Here is a 20,192-nt window from a genome sequence, read left to right on the forward strand (position 1 = left end):
TGTAGAACTCATAGATAAGATGAATTATCTAAATAAATTTGCATGAAAATAGCTACTAAGATTTGGACTGGGGAAATTGAAGTCCCATCACATCTATGGGGAGTCCTATTCATGGTTTCAGTAATATGAGACTCCCCCCAAGTTAGAAAATTAGACATCAAGGAGAGCTAAAAAGAGCACCACAGAAAATATGAGAATTACCCAATGAGATATTCCTGTACTGGTTTTTCATGCCATCCAACCAGCAATATGACTTAAACAAAAGGAATATACTGAAAATCTTGGAATCTTACCACTCCTGTAATAAGGTCAAATAATTCGGTAAATAATACGAGCATGTGCTGTCTGTCAGAAAATTTATTTACAGGGAATACCTACAGTAAGCCAAGGAAGCCCACTCAGGCCAAAGTTCCCAGGACCCGGTGGCAAATGAATATTATAGAGCTTCGGTCATCACAAGCTAAGAAATACTCTTTAGTATGATGCCTGGATGGACAGAAGTATTTGCTTTGGCTCAAGGAAGTGCTCAAATAATGATCAAGGCCTTACTAAATTATGACATCCCAGTCTTCGGAATTCCTGAACATAGAGAATCTGACATGGAAAATCATTCTCCCTGTGGCAAATCAGGGGCTCAGTAAAACCCTACAAATACCAATAATTTATACTTCCTATCATCCCGTTTTCTGGACAAATGGAACTTACTCTAAGGAATTATTTGGCTAAACTATGCCAGGTGCAGTGGCTCACACCTGTAATCCCAGCACTTTGGGAGGCCGAGGTGGACAGATCACTTGAGCCCAAGAGTTTGAGACCAGCCTGGCCAACATGGCGAAACCCCGTCTCTACAAAAAATACAAAAATTAGCTGGGCATGGTGGAGAGCGCCTGCAATCCCAGCTACTTGGGAGGCTGAGGCAGGAGGATCGCTTGAACCCAGGAGGCAGAGGTTGTTGCAGTGAGCCAAGATCGCGCCACTGCACTCCAGCCTGGCCAGCAGAGGGAGACTCCGTCTCAAAAAAAAAAAAAAGAAAAGAAAGAAAGAAACGAGAAAAGAAAAAAGAAAAAAAAACCATTTGGCTAAATTAAATGAAGCCACTGGCTTACAGTGACTCAGAGCCTTAGTATTTGTTCTATGAAACTTAAGGTTAACTCCCTGTAGCAAGCATGATATTTCTCCTTTTGAGTTAATGTTTGGAAGCGCTGTGTGTTTAGCAGTGAAGCCTAGCCTGTTACTTTATACGAAGGAAAACACAGTTTTCTCATTTCCCTAGGCTTATTACGCCATCGTGTGGCCAAAAGATGGAAGAATCCCCCTGAAACGGTATGTTGCTAATACAGACTAGGAGACAATCTACGCTGAACTTACCCAATGGCAGGCTAGATTATCATAGTGCTGAGAAGGACACTACTAAGTGTTGCTGATAACTCACATCACTATCACAGGAAGGAGCAACACACCTGGATACGTGCTTTACCTGTGAGAAAAGCATCAGTGACTGAATAGACTGTAACTCTACTATTAAAGTTACAGTCTCCAGAAAGTTTGACTCATCATTGTTTTGAGATTTGTCCATGTTGTGTGGAGATAGCAATTGTTCACTCATTTTTATTATGGCATAGTGTTCCATTACCATAACTAATTTATCCATACTACTGATCATAAGCATTGGGTTCTTTCTAGTTTGGGGTCATTATAAATAATGCTACTATGAACACTCCTGTTCATAACTTTTTATGCACATATGTAGGCCTTTCTATTGGGGAAATTGAGAGGTCATAGATATGCATGTGATCAGCTTTTTAATCTGCTGTCAAATAGCTTCCCAAAGTGGTGTACCATTTTAATACACCCCCACTGATACTTGATATTGTTAATCTTCATTAAGTTTAGCTAATCTCTGTGTGTAATGATAGCTCATTACAGTTTTAATTTGTATTTCCTTAATGACCAGTGGAATTAAGAGCTTTTTCATATATTTATGGGTCATTCGGATGCTCTGTTCAACACTTTGGCTTCTTTGTTCTTGGAGTGCGTGTCTGAGTTTTTCTTAATGAATTGTAAAAATTCTTCATGTATTCAAGACACAAGATCTTTGTTGGTTATAGGTTTTGAAAATAGCTGCCACAATTTTGTGGCTTAACTTTTCTGCCTCTTAATGACATCTTTTGTTCAACAGATGTTCCTAATTTTAATGAAGTCTAATTTATCAATCTCTCTCTTTACAGTTGGTACATTCTGTGTCTTGTTTAAGAAATCTTTACTTACCCCAAGGTCTTAAACATACTCTCTTATGTTTGTTCTAAAAACTTTATTGTTTTATTATTATTATTATCTACATGCAACTGATTTTAGGTGTGAAGGAAAGATCAACTGATAACCATTTATTGAAAATACCATCCTTCTACCATTACTCTACTGTTCTACTTTTCTCATGGAATCATACATGATTAGATCTCTTTCTAGACTCTATTTTGTTCCTTAGTTTCTTTATCTTTGCATCAGTAGTACATTTTACTAATTACTATGGCTTTATAATAAGTCTTAATATCCAGGAATGTAAATTCTCTAACTTTGTTCTTCACAATTATATTGGCTATTCTTTGCCCATTTATTTCTATCAATCTTTGAATTTGTTTATCGATTTCCACAATCCGTGGAACTAGCTCCTACTTTTTAGTCCTTGAACTTATTTCTTATTTTTTCCTAAAAACAAGGGCAGGCTCTCCCTCCACTGTTGTAATAAATATTTGCATTATTAATGAGAGTCCTTGGGTTTTTTTCCAATTTTTTTTTTTTTTTTTTTTGAGATGGAGTCTCGCTCTGTCAGTTGCCCAGGCTGGAGTGCAGTGGCGCGATCTCGGCTCACTGCAACCTCTGCCTCCTGGGTTCAAGCGATTCTCCTGCCTCAACCTCCCGAGTAGCTGGGACTACAGGCACCCGCCACCATGCCCGGCTAATTTTTGTATTTTTAGTAGAGACGGGGTTTCACCGTGTTAGCCAGGATGGTCTCGATCTCCTGACCTCGTGATCCGCCCGCCTCGGCCTCCCAAAGTGCTGGGATTACAGGCGTGAGCCACTGCGCCTGGCCTTTTTTCCAATTTTAAAGGGACTGTACCTAAAGATCCTTGAATAAATCTAACATTTGCCACAAAATTTTGGCATTTAATCTTTAGTATGTTTGATAGTGCTCATCTCTTCCTAATTAGCTAAATATTCTACTATACTTAATTTTTGAAATTTATAAAATATTTTCTGTGTATCATTTAAGAATCATATAATTCTTTTTTCTATTAGGCTAGAGATTTACATTGCTAGAGTTTCTGTTGTTATTCATCCTCATGGCTTCCAGATAGATCCTAATTGATATACAGGAAGTATATTTTTAACACAGTATTAGGTTCCATTATTCACTATTCTATTTGGGATTTTGGCATATATATGCAGAGGAGCTACAGCCTATTGTTTCTCTTTCCTATTGTTTTTACCTGCCTTTGAAGTCAAGATAACACTGACCTCCTAAGATCATTTAGGCAGCTTTTACATTTCCTCTATTTTCTGGAACAATTTGTGTAATACAAGAATTAACTGTTCCTTCAAAGTTTGCTAGATCTAAGGGTATTATACAATTCTTCTATAATTTATGTAACTAGGACACATTTGAGAATAAAGGGGGTATTAATAATAATTATTCCAAGACAAAAGAACATGAACTATTTTAAGCAAAGCAAAGTAGAACTCAATGTTAATACTTTATGAGTCTGAGATTTAGTGGGAGGGGGAGGCCTGTCAGTACCATTTCAGTGTCTTTATGCTTGGTTGATCTTCTCAGGTTTGCACTTCTTCCAGTGCTAGTCTTGATGGGTTGTATTTCCTTTAAGTATTTTTCAAATGTATCATGTATATTTCCTCATAATAGAGTTTTATTATTCTTAATCTCTGTGGTGTCCATAGTTATTTCCAGCTTTTTAACTTTTTAATTATTTCCATTTTTTTCTTGATAAGATTATCAAAAATCTATTTATCTTTAGCAAGAATTAAGATTCCAGTTCTGTTATTTATATTCCAGGGTATTCGTTGTTATTATAGTCCATTAGACTAAACTCAATGAAATGCCTGAACTTATTATGTCATTTCTCTTGGTTTCTCCCTAGATATCCTCTTGCTGTTTTTCTAGCATCTAAAATTAAATGCTTAGCTTATTTTTAAACTAATATTATTACAAAAGGGGTATATTTTATTGTATGTTAAAATACAGATAAGCAAAAAATGAAACAATAAAAACACTATATCGCTATTACCTAGAGATTGCCACAGTTAACATCTTATTGTATATTACTGGATCTTTTTCTATGCATAGATTTTATTAAAATGAAATCTCACTACACATTGTTTCATAATCTGCTTTGTTTCATATATAATCTTCATTTTTCAATTTTAACGCATTTTGTTCATATTTAACACCCAGGCTATATTCAAATTTCCCCAATTGTGCTAGAAATGTTCCGTGAAGCTGGTATGCTTAAATGACTGAATGTGATTTATTTATATCCCTTTGATCTCTTTCAGTCTAGCACAGTCCCCATTTTGTCACACTGATTTGTTGAAAACATTGAGCCAGTTGTTTTTACACTGATCCACCTTCTGATTTTCTAGTTTCCTTTTGCTTCTTCACCAATTTATTTTGTACGTGGGAAGTTAGTTCTCATGGCTTTATTGACGTACACTAATAATCTTGGCAAAAATGTATCAGAGCTGAAGCTGTGTTCTTTATACTGCATCACATCAGAAGTCATTTAATATCTGGATGTCCCTTGCTATTCATATTCACAAGTGAATTAAAGTGACGACTGTCTGGTCTTTTTATTGGACAGTGCTGATTTTTCACTTTCATATTCAAATTAGTCTGTATGTTGTTACTTTTGCCAAGTAACAAATATCTGGTTCCATGTCAATCACATCCTTAATGGTTTTAACACAAATTATGGTCCTTGCCTGAATCAATAAATTCTTTAGGCATTGCAGAATACAATTCAGTAAAATAGAGCTTTCCCTCATCAACAAGAGCTATTTGATTACTAGAAATACAGCTCTTACTGGAGAGGCAGGATAAATGCTTAATTCTTTCAAATTACTTATTGGTCTTTGAAGTAAGTGGTTTGCTTAGTAGCTGCTTCAAATGGTGACATATGAGTTTTTCTGGTTATCCTATCTCTGAGTATCTTTAGACAATCATGCCTTTTCATTGATTAATTGTATTCCAGTCCATTTTATTTGTTACTATTTTTGATGCTCAAATTGTTATAACCTTATCAAGTAGAGATTTCCTCTGGCTGGATTATATATCCCTTTACATGACCCATTCGCTTTTTAAAGCTTTGATGATTTCTGCACAAGAAAATGTCCTGGGCTCACACTGTAAGTCCACAGCACTAGACCAGGGTTCAGCCATTTTTCTAAATGGCCCTGGTTCCTTTGAGTGAAGACTTGACTTGCAGACCAAAATCTGGGCACTTATGCTCATTGCTAATATGGTGCTATTGGTTCTAGTCAATTTAAGTTGGAAAAACTAAAATATTTACATTTTAATGCTTGTGAGGTTTCTGGATTCTGTTTAGCCACCTAAATTTAGGTCTCCTTACAGTACTCCAAAAGTCATATATATCATATGAATCAATAAGAAAAGCATATAAAATTATCCATAACAAATGCCTACAATACAATCAAAAGACAGAGCTTCCATATATACAATTATAATTTGTCAAGTAACAATGGCAAATAAATAAGGCAGATATTCTTAGGTTATTCATTATGTTGATATGTGATAAGATGTGCCATATCACTCAGCCTGTGGTAATATTTTATAAATCTTCTTGTCTCTATTTGAGAACAATTTGTATCATTTGGATGCAGTGTGCAGTGTTCTGTATATTAGATCAATCCTACTAACTGGTGATTACCACATCTATATTCAGAGGAGTATTTCTAAGTCCCCGACTTTAATTGTGGATTCATCCATTCCTCTTTATTTCTGATGATTTTTATTTACATATATTTCCATGCTGTATTAATAAAGGTACAAAAATATGTTTGGAAAACATGTCTTCCCAGTAAGTTGAACATTTTATCACTATGCAGTTATCCTTTTTATCTCAATAATGCTTTCTTTCCTGGAAGTCTATTTTGTGTGATATTAATTTAGCTAAACTGCTTTCTTTGGGTTAGTGTATTTCCTATTCATTTCAACTTTATTTTTTTAATCCCAAATACTCATCTCCTAATTTATGTGCAATTTTAATTTTATCTTATTGTTTTTGGTTAAGAAAAATACTATTGTTATTATTTTATCAATGAATGATTGCAAATTTGCCACATATTTATAAGTATTGACCTTCTGTCTAAAGCTTCTCTCTTAGAATTTCCTTTGGTGATAGCCTATTATAGAAAATTCTCCTAGATTTTATCTGAAAATATCTACAGTATATCTTCATTCTTAAATTACAATTTCATTAGGTGTAGGAATATATGTGAGAGTTATCCTTTCTCAGCACACTGAAAATATAATATCATTGTCTTCATGCTTTCATTGCTGATGCTGAAGAAGTTGCTGTCAGTCTAATATTTGCTCCCTTGTAGGTAATAGGACCTTTTTCTCTAGCTGGTTTCAGATCTTCTCCTTGTTTTCATTATTCTACATTTTCCCTGTGTTCTGTCTACATGTGCATTTTTCATATTTACCCTGGTTTTGATTTATTAGGGTTTTTTTTGAGTCTGAAAGATTGGTGTTTTTCATCAGTTCACAAGTTCTCAGTCATGTTAACTTGTACTATTACTTCTGCTCCCATTTTCTCTCCTCTTTCCTTCTAGAATTCCAAATAAACATGTTTAGGACTTCTCACTATATTTTCTATGTCTCTTAACCTCCCTTTTATTTTTTTAACCTTTTTGTCTATCTGCACTAAATTCTGAATAATTTCTTCTGAATAATCTCTTAATTCACTAATTCTCTCTTCAGCTATGTCTAATGTAATGTTAAATCCAAGTTTTTATTTTCACCTTATTTCAAGTTATTTCTATTTATTTTTCAGATCTGCTTACTTTTTTTTTTTTTTTGTGATGGGGTCTCACTCTGTCAGTCAGGCTGGAGTGCAGTGGCATGATCTCAGCTCACTGCAACTTCCACCTCCCTGGCTCAAGCAATCCTCCCACCTCAGCCTCCTCAGTAGCTGAGACTATAGGTGTGCACCACCACATCCAGCTAATTTTTTGTATTTTGGTAGAGACAGGGTTTCATCTTCTTGCCCCAGGTGGTCACAAACTCCTGAGCTCGGGCAACCCACCCGCCTCGACCTCCTAAAGTGCTGCAATTACAGGCGTGAGCCACTGCACTTGGCCAAGATCTGCTTGCTTTTTATTTATAATTTCAAGTCTTGATTTTTTCTTGAAACATATTAAAGATGATTATTTTTTCTTTTTTTTTTTTTTTTTGAGATGGAGTCTTGCTTTGTCACCCAGGCTGGACTGCTTTGTCACCCAGGCTGGCCCAATCTCGTCTCACTGCAACCTCTGGCTTCTGGATTCAAGTGATTCTCCTGCCTCGGCCTCCCAAGTGGATGGGATCACAGGCACATGCCACCATGCCTGGCTAATTTTTTTTTTTTTTAGCAGAGACGGGGTTTCACCATGTTGGCCAGGCTGGTCTTGAACTCCCAGTCTCAGGTGATCTGCCCACCTTGCCCTCCCAAAGTGTGGGATTACAGACGTGAGCCAATGTGCCCAGCCATAAAGATAATTACTTTCTATTCTGTGACTGACAACTTCAATATCTGAATTGTTCCAGGTTTGAGTTTACTATTTATTGTTTCTGCTGCTTCTCATTCATGATGCTTTATTTTCTTGAGAGTTTTGTGATTTTTGTCTGCAAACTGATCATTTTCTTTAAACTTTTTTAAAGAGGTCTAGGATTAAGATGAGTTCTTCAGAGAATATTTATGTTTACTTCTGTCAGGCAACTGAGGGCATTACCAGTCTGGGCCTGTGTAAATTAGATTCTCAGCTTTAGATTTTTCATATCACCAGAGTGCCATGACTCAGGCTATATACTAAGTGAGGGCCTGCTTGGGATTACAAAATCTCAGAGGAGACTCCCCTGCACACACACACCCAATCTTCTCATTAACTAAATTAAAAACAGTTCATTTTCCTTGCAATCCAACTGGGGAGTAGGGATTGTTTCCAGCTCACTGTTATTGTAAAGACGCAATTCTTTGAAGTCCCATATTGATGCAGGAGTCTCTTATTAGGTTTTTTACCACTGGTACTCTGTATAGTAATTTCCATTTCTCAGTTCCATAAGGCCATGAAAAGCATAACTCAAGTTCATATGGTTCAGGAAATACCCTCAAGGTGGAAACTGTTTCAATGTTTCTTTTCCTAAAAGGACTCCCTTCTCAATTCAATTTCTTGCTTCCATATTATTTAATTTTTGCAAGCTTATGAAATCATTTAAGAAAATATGAAAAATATCCATTTTAGAGATGTTTTCAGCAGAAAAGTACTCACTCTGCCATGGAGTTCAAGGCAAATTCTTCAGCCCAATGTTAAGCTTTGTTGCTCAGCATGGCTAGTAGAGAAAGAAGATTCTTTCTGCCCATTCTTGAAATTTGGTTGCTATTTGACCAGTATCTTCTCTTTTGCTTTTTCTAAACAAGTCTAAATATGTCTGAACCTCAAGGTTATGTGCAACTTGAGTTTTTTTCAAACTTAGGTTTCTTTATCCTCTTATAAATTAGACAGTGTCACTTTATAATCTCCTTCAAGTAAGTACTTTACTGCCCATAAGATTATCTCATGCCCCACCAGAGAAATCTTTGAACTAAAGAAGTAATAAAATATTTTCCCAGTGTTGGACTTACCTTTTAATTTGTGTATGGTACATTTTGCCATAGAGAAGTAATTAAATTTAAGTAGTTAATTCTTCATAGCTGTTTTCTGGTTTTGTGCTTACAAATTTCCAGCAAAGTCTCTCTAAATAGTAAGTAATAAAGCCAACATTCATATCCCAAACCCTCAACTATATCCATTGTACCACACCATCTCTACATATAGTGAAACAGCTGGAGAAGGCTGACTCCTTTCTAGATAATGCCAGTTGCAGCTGTGATATCCATTGCTCTATAGGTTTTTGTGGGGGGTTTTCTTGTGTTTTTTTTTTCTTTTCTAATATACCAGAGGTGCATACCATTATCTTGGTCCATACAAAATTTTTGGCATATTTATAGCCCTCTTTAATGTTTATTTATTGTAATGTTTTTATTCATTTATTTATTTTAAAAATAACGAGTACTTCACAAATACAAGAGCTAGAATAGCATCAATAACTTAAATTTAAATACTCCTGTATTCCTCTAAAAATCCCACAGATCCTGCCTTTCCTTATCCACTCCCCAAGAATTTAACATATTTGTTTGTATTTCTAAGTAGCATAATGGTAATTTTTATTGTTTAAAGTTTAATTTTGGGGAGAGTGGGAAAAAAATAGTTTTATTTTTAAAAGAGGTACCAAAGTCTTCTTTGGCATGCATAGTCTTCTAAGATTTGTCTTTTACAATCCATAATATATTATTATTATTAAAATTCAACTATTGCGTGTAGCTGAATTTTACTTCTTTTCCCTGATATGTAGCTCATTCTTTCAATATATCACAATTTATTTATCTATTTGCCTGTCAAAGAACATTTCTGTTCCTTACAGTTTGTAGCTTACCTTTTTACTTTCTTTTGGGTATCTTTTGATGGACAGAAATTCTTATATTTTTACATACTCAAACTTATCAATGTTTTCAATATAATGTTCAATACAGTGCTCACATGAAGACTCAGGTTATATACACATAAAATTTCAAGTGCAACCATTTTCATAAAAGAAATGGAGTAAGTGAATTCCTCCACAGCTGTCACCATAAGTTCTCAGCATTTTAGTCTATTGAAATTCCTCCACAGTGATGCTCCCCTTGACAATACATTTATTTATTAGCACTCATTTCATGCTTATCCTTCTATGAAGGGCCAGGTATAATAAATTCTTCAGTACCTAAATAAACTAAAAATAATTCCAATATAGAAACAATGCTCAAAGTCATCCCTTGTTTATAAGTATTTGAATAAACTAAAAATTATTTCTTCTATTTTCTTTGGATCAGGATGGCAGCAAAAAAAGGATATTTTTTTTCTTCTCTGAAGTTTTGGAAAGAAGGAATGCCTTTGTGTCAGGCTAGTATATGGCCTCCCACAGAAACCCAAAACAGTAGCTACATCTGCTGGCCTCCTGGTAGATCCCAGAAAACTACCAAAAACTTTTACAGTCCTTGCTGCATTTGAATCACAGTGCCCCTGTATGTCCCCTCCCACATCCAAACAGACAGGGGACTCCTCCCTGCTGCCTGGCATGCCTTCTCAGCAGGCCTCACATAGATAGGGAGAAGTAAGTGCTGCAAGGAGCCCTCCTCAGAATGAAACTCAAACCTGATCTAATTCCGCCCCAGTCTGAAGGGATTGCCCTCTCCCAATCGCCCTGAATAGGAAGACCACTACGAAATACTCAAAACTCTCTCAGAATCCACCACAGCAATGGGCAAAATGCTGACACAGAGAGAGGTGCAGGAAGGTAGTCTCTCTCTCTCTCACTCTTTCCATCGGGACAGAGACACACGGCTGCATCACCCAAAGCAAATGTCAGTACCTTTTTTAAGTTCCTTATTACCACGGTTTTTTGGGTAATACTTTGTATCGCCATCATACTTTGTATCGCCAACATCAATTTATTTTCACTTCTAATATTTCCTCATTGCTCAGTCTGATAGTCAGAAGAAATCTTCTTTTGAATTTCACCATTGTGTGTGACCCACTGAATGCCTGTGTGAAGGTCACTTTCCTTTCTGAGGCTCAGTTTCCCCATCTTCATCTTCTTCACAAAACAATCTACAGGGTATAACAGTGTTGGTGGGATATTTTTTAAAAAGAAAACAAAAACACTGGCAGTGATTAGTTCCCATATGTAGAGAGAATTGAGGAGCAGCGCAAGAAAAAAGAGAGTCTGGATGAGGGAGACGAGAAGGACAGAAAGATGATTGTGTTGACTTTGAAATAGTGGAGGGATGTGAGAAACTACTCTCAGGGTATTCTTGTGGAAATGCTCAGCTTCAAGAGGTGCCCTCTCTGATCATACCAGCCTTTTTCTTCCTCTACCCAACTTCTAAATTCTAACATTTGAACCATTCAGTGCCTATGAAGTTCTCACCCAAGGAATCTGGGAAATTATGGAGAAAGGCCTCTGGATATTTTCATTTGGAGGAGGGAACAGAATAAATTTTAATAGACCCCGATCTACCTGATTACGTGGCTCCACTTAAGCCTAACACAGATTCAAGTTCCACACAACTACAGACCAATCCCAAGTTCTGATCACTCACACTTTTGTTCAAATTGAGCCTAAACTCTGTTTCCATCTTAACTCCAAACTCCAACCCTACTCTACCCAAGGTCTATCCATGTTTAACCCCAAGACAACCACAACCTAACTTTACTACCACTAGCTCCAGTTCAGCCCATCACCCTGCCTAATCCCTATATCCAGATTCATTTGGCCTAAAATTTCACCCCCTCTCCAGACTTCCTCATACCAATCCTAATTCCCCCAATACAACTCCTTATCTAATATTTATCCTGAACCATCTTCCAAATATCTCCCTAACTGCAAGCTCCTCTTCCCACTGTTCAACAAAATTCATCCCTGGTGTCCAATATCTCTCAGAGATCCCTACCCCTCCTCAACTGGGACTCAATCTCTTGCCCTTAACCCTTCATCTAATTGCATATTGTATGAGTCACAGTTTTATCAGTTATCTTAACACGGATTATTTAACATTTAAGTGTAATATTAGTGTTCATATTAATAAATTTAATATTAACTTTAATATAAAGATTTGTTATATAGGCATTTAAGAATTGAAAAAATAAAGAGGACACTCAGCTATCACAGAGGTAGCAACTGCAGGAATCAGCTACCAATTCCAGGGTGGGAATAACAAGAAAAAAGGTTGGAACCATTAAAAATAAATTAGAAGCTTGGAGTAAGAGACCTGCTGAGCTGAATTTCAGATCTCTGAGGAAGGAGCTCTGCTCAGCTAGAACTAGTATCTATGAGGCATCATGAGGCTGGCTGTGTTGGAAAATTGCAAATTGGATTCAACTGTGCTAGAGGAATGCCCTCCCAGTGTTGGGGTGAAGAAGCAAGAATGAGTGATGCTGTTGGCAACAGGAAATAAATAGGAAGCCCTTAGGAAGTAAATAGGAAAGAGTTCTTCCCCCTCCAACTTTGAAATGTGCTTCTGGCACCGCCTCTTGGCAGAGCTTAAGGAAACATTCTGCAAAGGAGAACCCCTGTTTGTAGTGTGCTAGCCTCAGCATTGCAAAGTAGAGCATAGATGGTTGGATGTGAAGCTGACAGACAACAGGCAAACATATCAGCGCCAGTCTTGACTGACACATGCCCAAGTCTTCCACCCTTCCACCACTGCAAAAGCAGCAACCTCTTAAATCCACCTTGGCAGAAAGCCACAAAGAGATGCTAACATGAAATGGACATGGGGATAACTTCATCAAGCTGCCTGAAACCAGGCTTCAGTTGCTGGCCACCCTACACAAGACCAGAATCCTAAAAAAAGACCAGAACTCCAGCACACTTGAGAGAGTCCTATATTATTTGAATTCCATGAAGCAGATTGACAAAGATCAGGATATGAAACTCTGTGGCTGCAGCGTCCCAGGAGAAGTAGGTGGCTGATTTATGAAGGATGCAAAATAATTTTTGCAGCAAGTCTGAACTCTGACTATATTAGCTCCTGAAGCATGGTGGGGTATTGGTAAGCAAAATATAGAGACAGGCTATTTATCTGAAGTCAACATAACAGAGATACAACATTTAATATATATTCCATCTAGACATTAGAATGGGAAAGTGAGATACTGGCCAGCATCCATAACAAAAGTGGGCTTTCTCTCCTGGTAAAAGAAAATCATTTGTCCTTTCAGAAAATGAGTAACAAAATCGCTAAAGCCCTCGCCTATTAATAATTACTTTAAAATAAATGAATTAAACTTCCCAATCAAAAAGGGAGAGTATATGAATGGGTTAAAAAAAAAGAGTCAATGATATGCTGTCTATAAGAGACTCACTGTAGATTTGTGGGCACACATAGACTGAAAATGAAGGGATGGAAAAAAAAATATTCCGTGTAAAAGGTAACCAAAAGAAAGCAAGGGTGCAAGGATGGCTATACTTATATCAGACAAAATAGACTTAAAGTCAAAACTATCTCTAGGGACAAAGAAAGTCATTATAATGATAAAAGGGTCTCTAGGGACAAAGAAAGTCATTTATAATGATAAAAGGGTTAATTCAATAGAATGATATAACACTTATAAATATAAACCTACCCAACACCAGAGCACATAATTATATAAACCAAATGTAGACAGATCTGAAGGGAGAAACTGGCAACAATACAATAATAGTAGGAGACTTCAATACCCCACTTTCAAAAATGGATGGAATATACAGACAGAAAAATCAATAAACAGCTGACTTGAACAATATTATAGACCAAACGGACCTAACAGACATAGAACTTTCTATTCAATAGCAGAGGACTACACATTCTTCTCAAGTACACCTGAAACATTCTCCAGAATAAATCACATGCTAGGTCACAAAACAAGTCTTCAGAAATTTAAGAAGATTGAAATCATATCAACCACCTCTTAAAAAAAATAGGTATAGGAGGAACTTAACACAATAAAGCCCATACTGAATCTCAACAATGAAAAGACATCGACACTGAAGGCTCTCAACACTGAAAAAGCCCTTTGCAGAAAGCCACAAAGAAATGCTAACATGAAATGAACATGAGGATAACTTCATCAAGCTACCTGAAACCAGGCTTCAGTTGCTGGTCACCCTACACAAGACCAGAATCCTAAAAAAAGACCAGAACTCCAGCACACTTGAGAGAGTCCTATATTATTCATAATCAATGAATTGAAAAACTAACATAATCAATGAGGATAAACTGGAAGTTTTTTCTCTAAGATCTGGTACAAGGCTAGGAGGCCCACTCTTGCCATTTCTACCCAATACAGTATTAGAAGTCCTAGTCGGAGCAATTAGACAAGACAAAGAAATAAAAGGCATCCAAATTTAAACGGAAGAAGTAAAATTATCTCTGTTTCCAGATGACATGATCATATATATAGTAAACCATAAAGACTCAACAAAAAAACCCTGTTAGAACTAAGAAACTAATTCAGTAAAATTGCAGGATAAAAATCAACATACAAAAATCAGTGGCATTTCTATGCACAAACAATCTGAAAAGGAAATTAAGACAACAGTTATATTTACAATGGCAACAAAAAGCATAAAATACTTAAGAATAAGCCTAATCAAAGAGGAGAAAGGCTCATACGGTGAAAATTATAAAACGTTGCTGAAGGAAATTAAAGAAGGTACAGGTAAGTGAAAAGACCTCATGTTCATGGACGGGAAGAATTAATATTGTTAAAATGTTCATACTACCCAAAGTGATCTAGAGATTCAATGCAATCCTTATCAAAATTCCAATGCCATTTTTCACAGAAACAAACAAAAACACTAAAATTCATGTGGAATTACAAAAGACCCCAAAAAGAACAAATCCATCACACTTTCTGTTTTCAAAATATATTACAAATCTACAGTAAATGAAACAGCATGATACTCACATAAAAACAGACAGATAGACTAACAGAACAGGATAGAGATTCTAGAAACAATTCTACACATTCAGTCACCTAGTCTTCAACAAGGATGCCAAAAACATACCCTTGGGTAATGGGTATTTTCTTCAACCTATAGTGTTGTCACCCTCATAGAGGCAGAGCGTACAATGGTGGTTGCCAGGGTGGGGGAAGGGGAAAATGGGGAGATATTTGTCACAGGGTACCAAGTTTCAGTTATGCAAAGTAAGTTCTGAAGATAATATGCAGTATAGCGATTACAGTTAGTAATATATACGTGATATTTGCTAGCAAATGGTAAGTGTTCTCACCACAAAAAAAAGGAAAAAAATAGCAACTATGTGAGGTAATGGATATTTTAATTAGCTTGATTGTGGTGATCAATTCACAATGTATACATATATCAAAACAATTGTACAACGTAAACATATAAATTTTTATTTGTCAATTATACCTGAACAAAGCTAAAAAAAAAAAAAAACATTTTGTTATCATCCCTCACAAAAAAACCATTAGTCCTTTTGTGTAAGACACAAATAATAATGAAAAGGGTTTTTTAAGAAACCCTTTAAAATAATAAATTGTCCTTCCCTCCTGTTGTGTAAGAGCTATGGAGCACTTATGCATTCAGCCTTGTGCTAAGCACCATAGGAACAAAGAAGAAAGCAAAGAGATGAGAATAAAAATTGAGGGTAGCAGGAAGAGAGGGAAGATGACAAAAGCAACTACTTTGTGTCAGGCTCTGTCCTAAACCCAATGTGGGCAGTAAGTACAGATATAGATACAAAAATGGAAGTTCCAAGACAGGTGTTAACCTTCCCAAGCTCATGCAGCTCCTGAGAACAAGGATGGGAATGCAGATTTATCTGAAGTCTTGAACAAAGTACATTTTCTTCACAGAGTCAGGGTAGGATGGAGGACAGTAGAAGAAATATTTATAAAATAATAATGTATCAATATTTTCTTAATACTCATTATTAATTTAAATGTGTCCAATGTTGGTTTAGATAAGAAACCTCTGGGGTCATCATACTTGTTTGTTCTGTTTTTATGGGAGGAGTGGGAAGATCCAGTGATTGCCATCTGGTTTTTTATCTTTGAGAAAAGAGAAAATATGGCAAATATAATAAACAGGACAACCAAGTGGAATTACAGACCTCAGGGAGGTTAAGGTTAACTTCATAGGGCAGAGCAACAAACTTTGAAGTCTGGGTATTTTACAAAACTTCTTTGTTAGCATGAATCTTCAAAAGAATAGTTTTATCAACCTGAATATTACCTGCTTTCCTCACAGACTGCATGGGAGCAGGGAACATTTTCTCCTTGTTGAAATTTACTTCACCAACAGTGAGTAGGATTTATAGTTTCAAGGACAGGTGCTGGAATATCAATGATCACTAAGGGAGGAGGGAGATGCAAGTTTAAAGCTTACAATATAGAAGAAGACAAAAGAGAGTTTTTAATAAACAAAATATGAGCATGTCATGTTTTACATTGATGGTGCCCCTCTCTGTTGCCACTCAGTGGCACTTTACTTAGACTTGAATTTGTAGAAGATGTTTTAGCTCCTTTTTTTCAGATTTATTTTTCCAGTATGCATTACTCCTTAATATACATGTAAGAACTTCTAATTTTCATTAGTAAAGGTTGCAAATTATGCAGCATTCTATAAGTGTCACTGCTAAATTTGAATGGTTTCCTCCAGCACCATTACAATACTGTATATTTTAAAGGCAAGAAAACAGAAGTGAATAAGTGTTAATTTTTTTTTTTTCTTTTTTGAGACAGTTTCTCTCTTGTTGCCCAGGCTGGAGTGCAATGGTGCAATCTCACCTGACTGCAACCTCTGCCTCCCAGGTTCAAGTTATTCTTCTGCCTCAGCCTCCTGAGTAGCTGGGATTGCAGGCTTGCACCACCAGACCTGGCTAATTTTTGTATTTTTAGTAGAGACAGGGTTTCACCATGTTGGCCAGGCTGGTCTCGAACTCCTGACCTCAGGTGATCCACCCACCTCAGCCACCCAAAGTGCTGAGATTACAGGCGTGAGCCACCACGCCCAGCTGATGTCTCCAAATATTCAGAATCCTTCTATATATACTTTCCATTTGCCAAACCTCTTCCATCAGGGCCAATTAACATTCGTCTTTTCATCCTTCACATTCCCTTTTCTACATTCAAGTCTTTCTGAAAACTTCTTTGCCTCTTAATCAGATAACTCTCACTGCCGATTTCTCATTTATATGCAACTTTGTACAAGAGATTGGTTCAATCAATTAATGTCAAGTCTTTGTTCTCCTGAAAGACACCCAATTTGGATAAGGATTTGTAAATTGGGGCTTCAAAGCCACCATCATCTGCAAGACTCAGTCCAGCCAATAAATTATAACTTAATAAATCATTGCATGCATTCAAAAAAGAAAATAATAGAGCTTAATCTTTGAAAATCCATATCTGTCCTTAGTCTTCTTTCAGTCTCATGGACAGCACAAGTCTTGGCCACTCTAGCTACCCACGGTTTTTTCAGAGTGTCCACTAGATTTAAGCAATCAACAACAAGATGTTTCCAGAAAGGTCACACAAACTATACATATCAAAATATATGCTGTGTTGTACCACCCAGGTGCCCATAACGACTGAAGCTTTCATTTCCCCAGCAGCCAGGAGTGCTGGCTGCTGACAATTCACAGCTGAGTCTCTCTCTCCGGGAATTTCCCTCTACTGAAAGAAGCTGCCATATCCAAGATCTCCACCTTTTCCCCAGGAAGAGCCCTATAGCCAATATCTGGTCAAAGAGAAGGTTCAATGTCCCCCAGCTCCAGCTGAGGCCTCTGCTGCAACTGCATTCTATTTTTTTTTTTTTTTAAGACAGAGTCTTTCTTTGTTGCCAGGCTGGAGTGCAGTGGCGCAATCTCGGCTCACTGCAACCTCCAACTCCCTGGTTCAAGCTATTCTCCTGCCTCAGCCTCCCAAGTAGCTGGGATTACAGGCATGCACCACCACGCCCAGCTAATTTTTGTATTTTTAGTAGAGACAGGGTTTCACCATGTTGGCCAGGATGGTCTTGATCTCCAGACCTCGTGATCCACCCGCCTCGGCCTCCCAAAGTGCTGGGATTACAGGCGTGAGCCACTGTGCCTGGCCAACTGCATTCTAATTTAACTTCTCCCTCTGCCCAATCCTGCTTCTTCGTTTCCTTACAGATGTTGTATGAACCTCCTACATGAAAATCTCTCCCAATCTGCTTTCAGAGAACCTAACCCAAGACGCAACTCCTGCAAGAATGTTTCAGTCATTCAGAAGATCAAAAGAAGGCTTTAGGCCAGGTGTGGTGACTTACACCTGTAATCCTAGCACTTTATTAGAGAGAGATGGGAGGATTGCTTAAGGCCAGAATTTTGAGACTGGCCTGGGCAATCTGGCAAGACTCCATCTTTACAAAAAAATTAAAAATTAGCCAAGCATAGTGGTATACACCTGTAATCCCAGGTACTTGGGAGACTAAGATGGGAGGATTTCTCGAGTGCAGGAGTCCACGGCTGCAGTAAGCTACAATTGTGCCAGTCCAGCTTGGGCAATGAAAGGAGACCCTCTCTCTAAGGAAAGGAAGAAGAAGGAGAAGGAAGAAGGAAGAAGAAGAAGGAGCAAGAGGGGAAGGGCAGGGGGAGGGGGAGGAGAGAAGAAGGAGAAGAAGGACAGGAAGAAGGAGAGAAGAAGGAGAAGAAGAAGAAGAGAAGAAGGATAGAAGAAGGAGAGAAGGAGAAGAAGAAGGAGAGAAGGAGAGAAGAAGGAGAAGAAGGAGAGAAGAAGAAGAAGAGAGAGAAGGAGGAGAGAAGAAGGAGAGAAGAAGGAGAGGAGGAGGAGGAGGAGCAGGAGGATGAGGAGCAGGAGAAGGAGGAGCAGGAGGAGGAGGAGCAGGAGGAGGAGGAGCAGGAGGAGGAGGAGCAGGAGAAGGAGGAGCAGGAGAAGGAGGATGAGGAGGAGGAGAAGGAGGAGGGGGAGAAGAAGAAGGAGAAGAAGGAGAAGGAGAAGGAGGAGAAGGAGGAGAAGAAGCTTCGAACTTTTCATAGAAATGTACTCAAGGCCCAAAGACAATGGAAAAGAACAAGATGATCAAGAATGGCAAAAATGGAGCAGAAAGAGGAAGGAATAGCCAGGGAACTGAGGAGAGGTAAAAGAAGTCCTCTGAAACAGGGCTGTGGTATACATTCCTGAGATGCCTCACTTTTCTGGGTGTTTGGCCAAACTCATTTGGCTGAACTACATGGTAGAATCTTGTTAGTTGGCAATGGATTCACCAATGCTGAGCCTATGGAATATGGCAGGGGAACTCACAACCTTCATGTACAGCTGCCATCAGTTCCACAGGATAATCAGGGGAATTCAGAGCACCCTTCTTAAAGTTGTAAGTTTCACCAGAAACAATATGGCATTATATTCTGCAAGTATGACATTTTTAGTGCAATCCAGGGTATGATGAGGATTAATATAATGCTGTTGTTGGCAACCTCACTAGCCAGGAACACTGGCAACTATATAAAAGGCAGGTACCTCTGTATTTTCCTACCATGGTGATGAAACAGAGAAGCACCAATCCTGCAAGGCTGAACCAGTATCAATCTATTCAAATGTTATGCATACTGTCCCAAGAGAAAGTCCTGGGAATTTCTCCCTTGGTGCCGTGTGGTATGTGAGCAAGCATTTTAAAACATTTAGGTCTTTTACATATAAATAAGATAGTTGAATGGATTTATTGATGTGGTGTCTTTGGGATCTCATACTCAAAAGCATAGCAAAAATACCTAGACACAATCTTATCATTTCAGTTTTAATCTTTTAAAGTGAACACTCTTTACCTTAAAATTGAGGTCCAATGGCCAATCTGTAAAGTTCTGTAGAAAACTATAGCAACTATCAAACCACAAGATTTTGCTTAGTGTCAGCACTATTGACTTATTCTTTGAAGGAAAGGAAAAAATTTACATTTTTTCTCAAACTTCCCATGTTGTGAGATATGTCCCATATAAGGACTTATTTCCTGATTGGAAAATGAACACGTTATTGGCAGAAATAGGTTGTGTATTTATGGGAAGAAGATGAAGAAGAAGAATCTAATTTTTAGGAACAAACCAGTGTAGTCCAAAGCAAGATCAACCAGAAAGTTGAATGCTCTCTCATTGGAAATTTTCAGTAATTGTTTCAATGTGGAATTCACTGTAGCAGTGTAGAAGTTATTTGAAAACTCTGGTATTTTAGGGGTGAGATCAACGGCAGAGTAGGTCTTCAGCTGTTCAGGTAATTTTAAGACATTGTTAAGAAGTGGGTCATTTGTCTCTGTACCTAAAAAAAGAACACAAATT

Source organism: Gorilla gorilla, chromosome 21 (assembly GCF_029281585.2).
Source record: "Gorilla gorilla gorilla isolate KB3781 chromosome 21, NHGRI_mGorGor1-v2.1_pri, whole genome shotgun sequence".
In the NCBI taxonomy this organism is placed as follows: domain Eukaryota; kingdom Metazoa; phylum Chordata; class Mammalia; order Primates; family Hominidae; genus Gorilla; species Gorilla gorilla.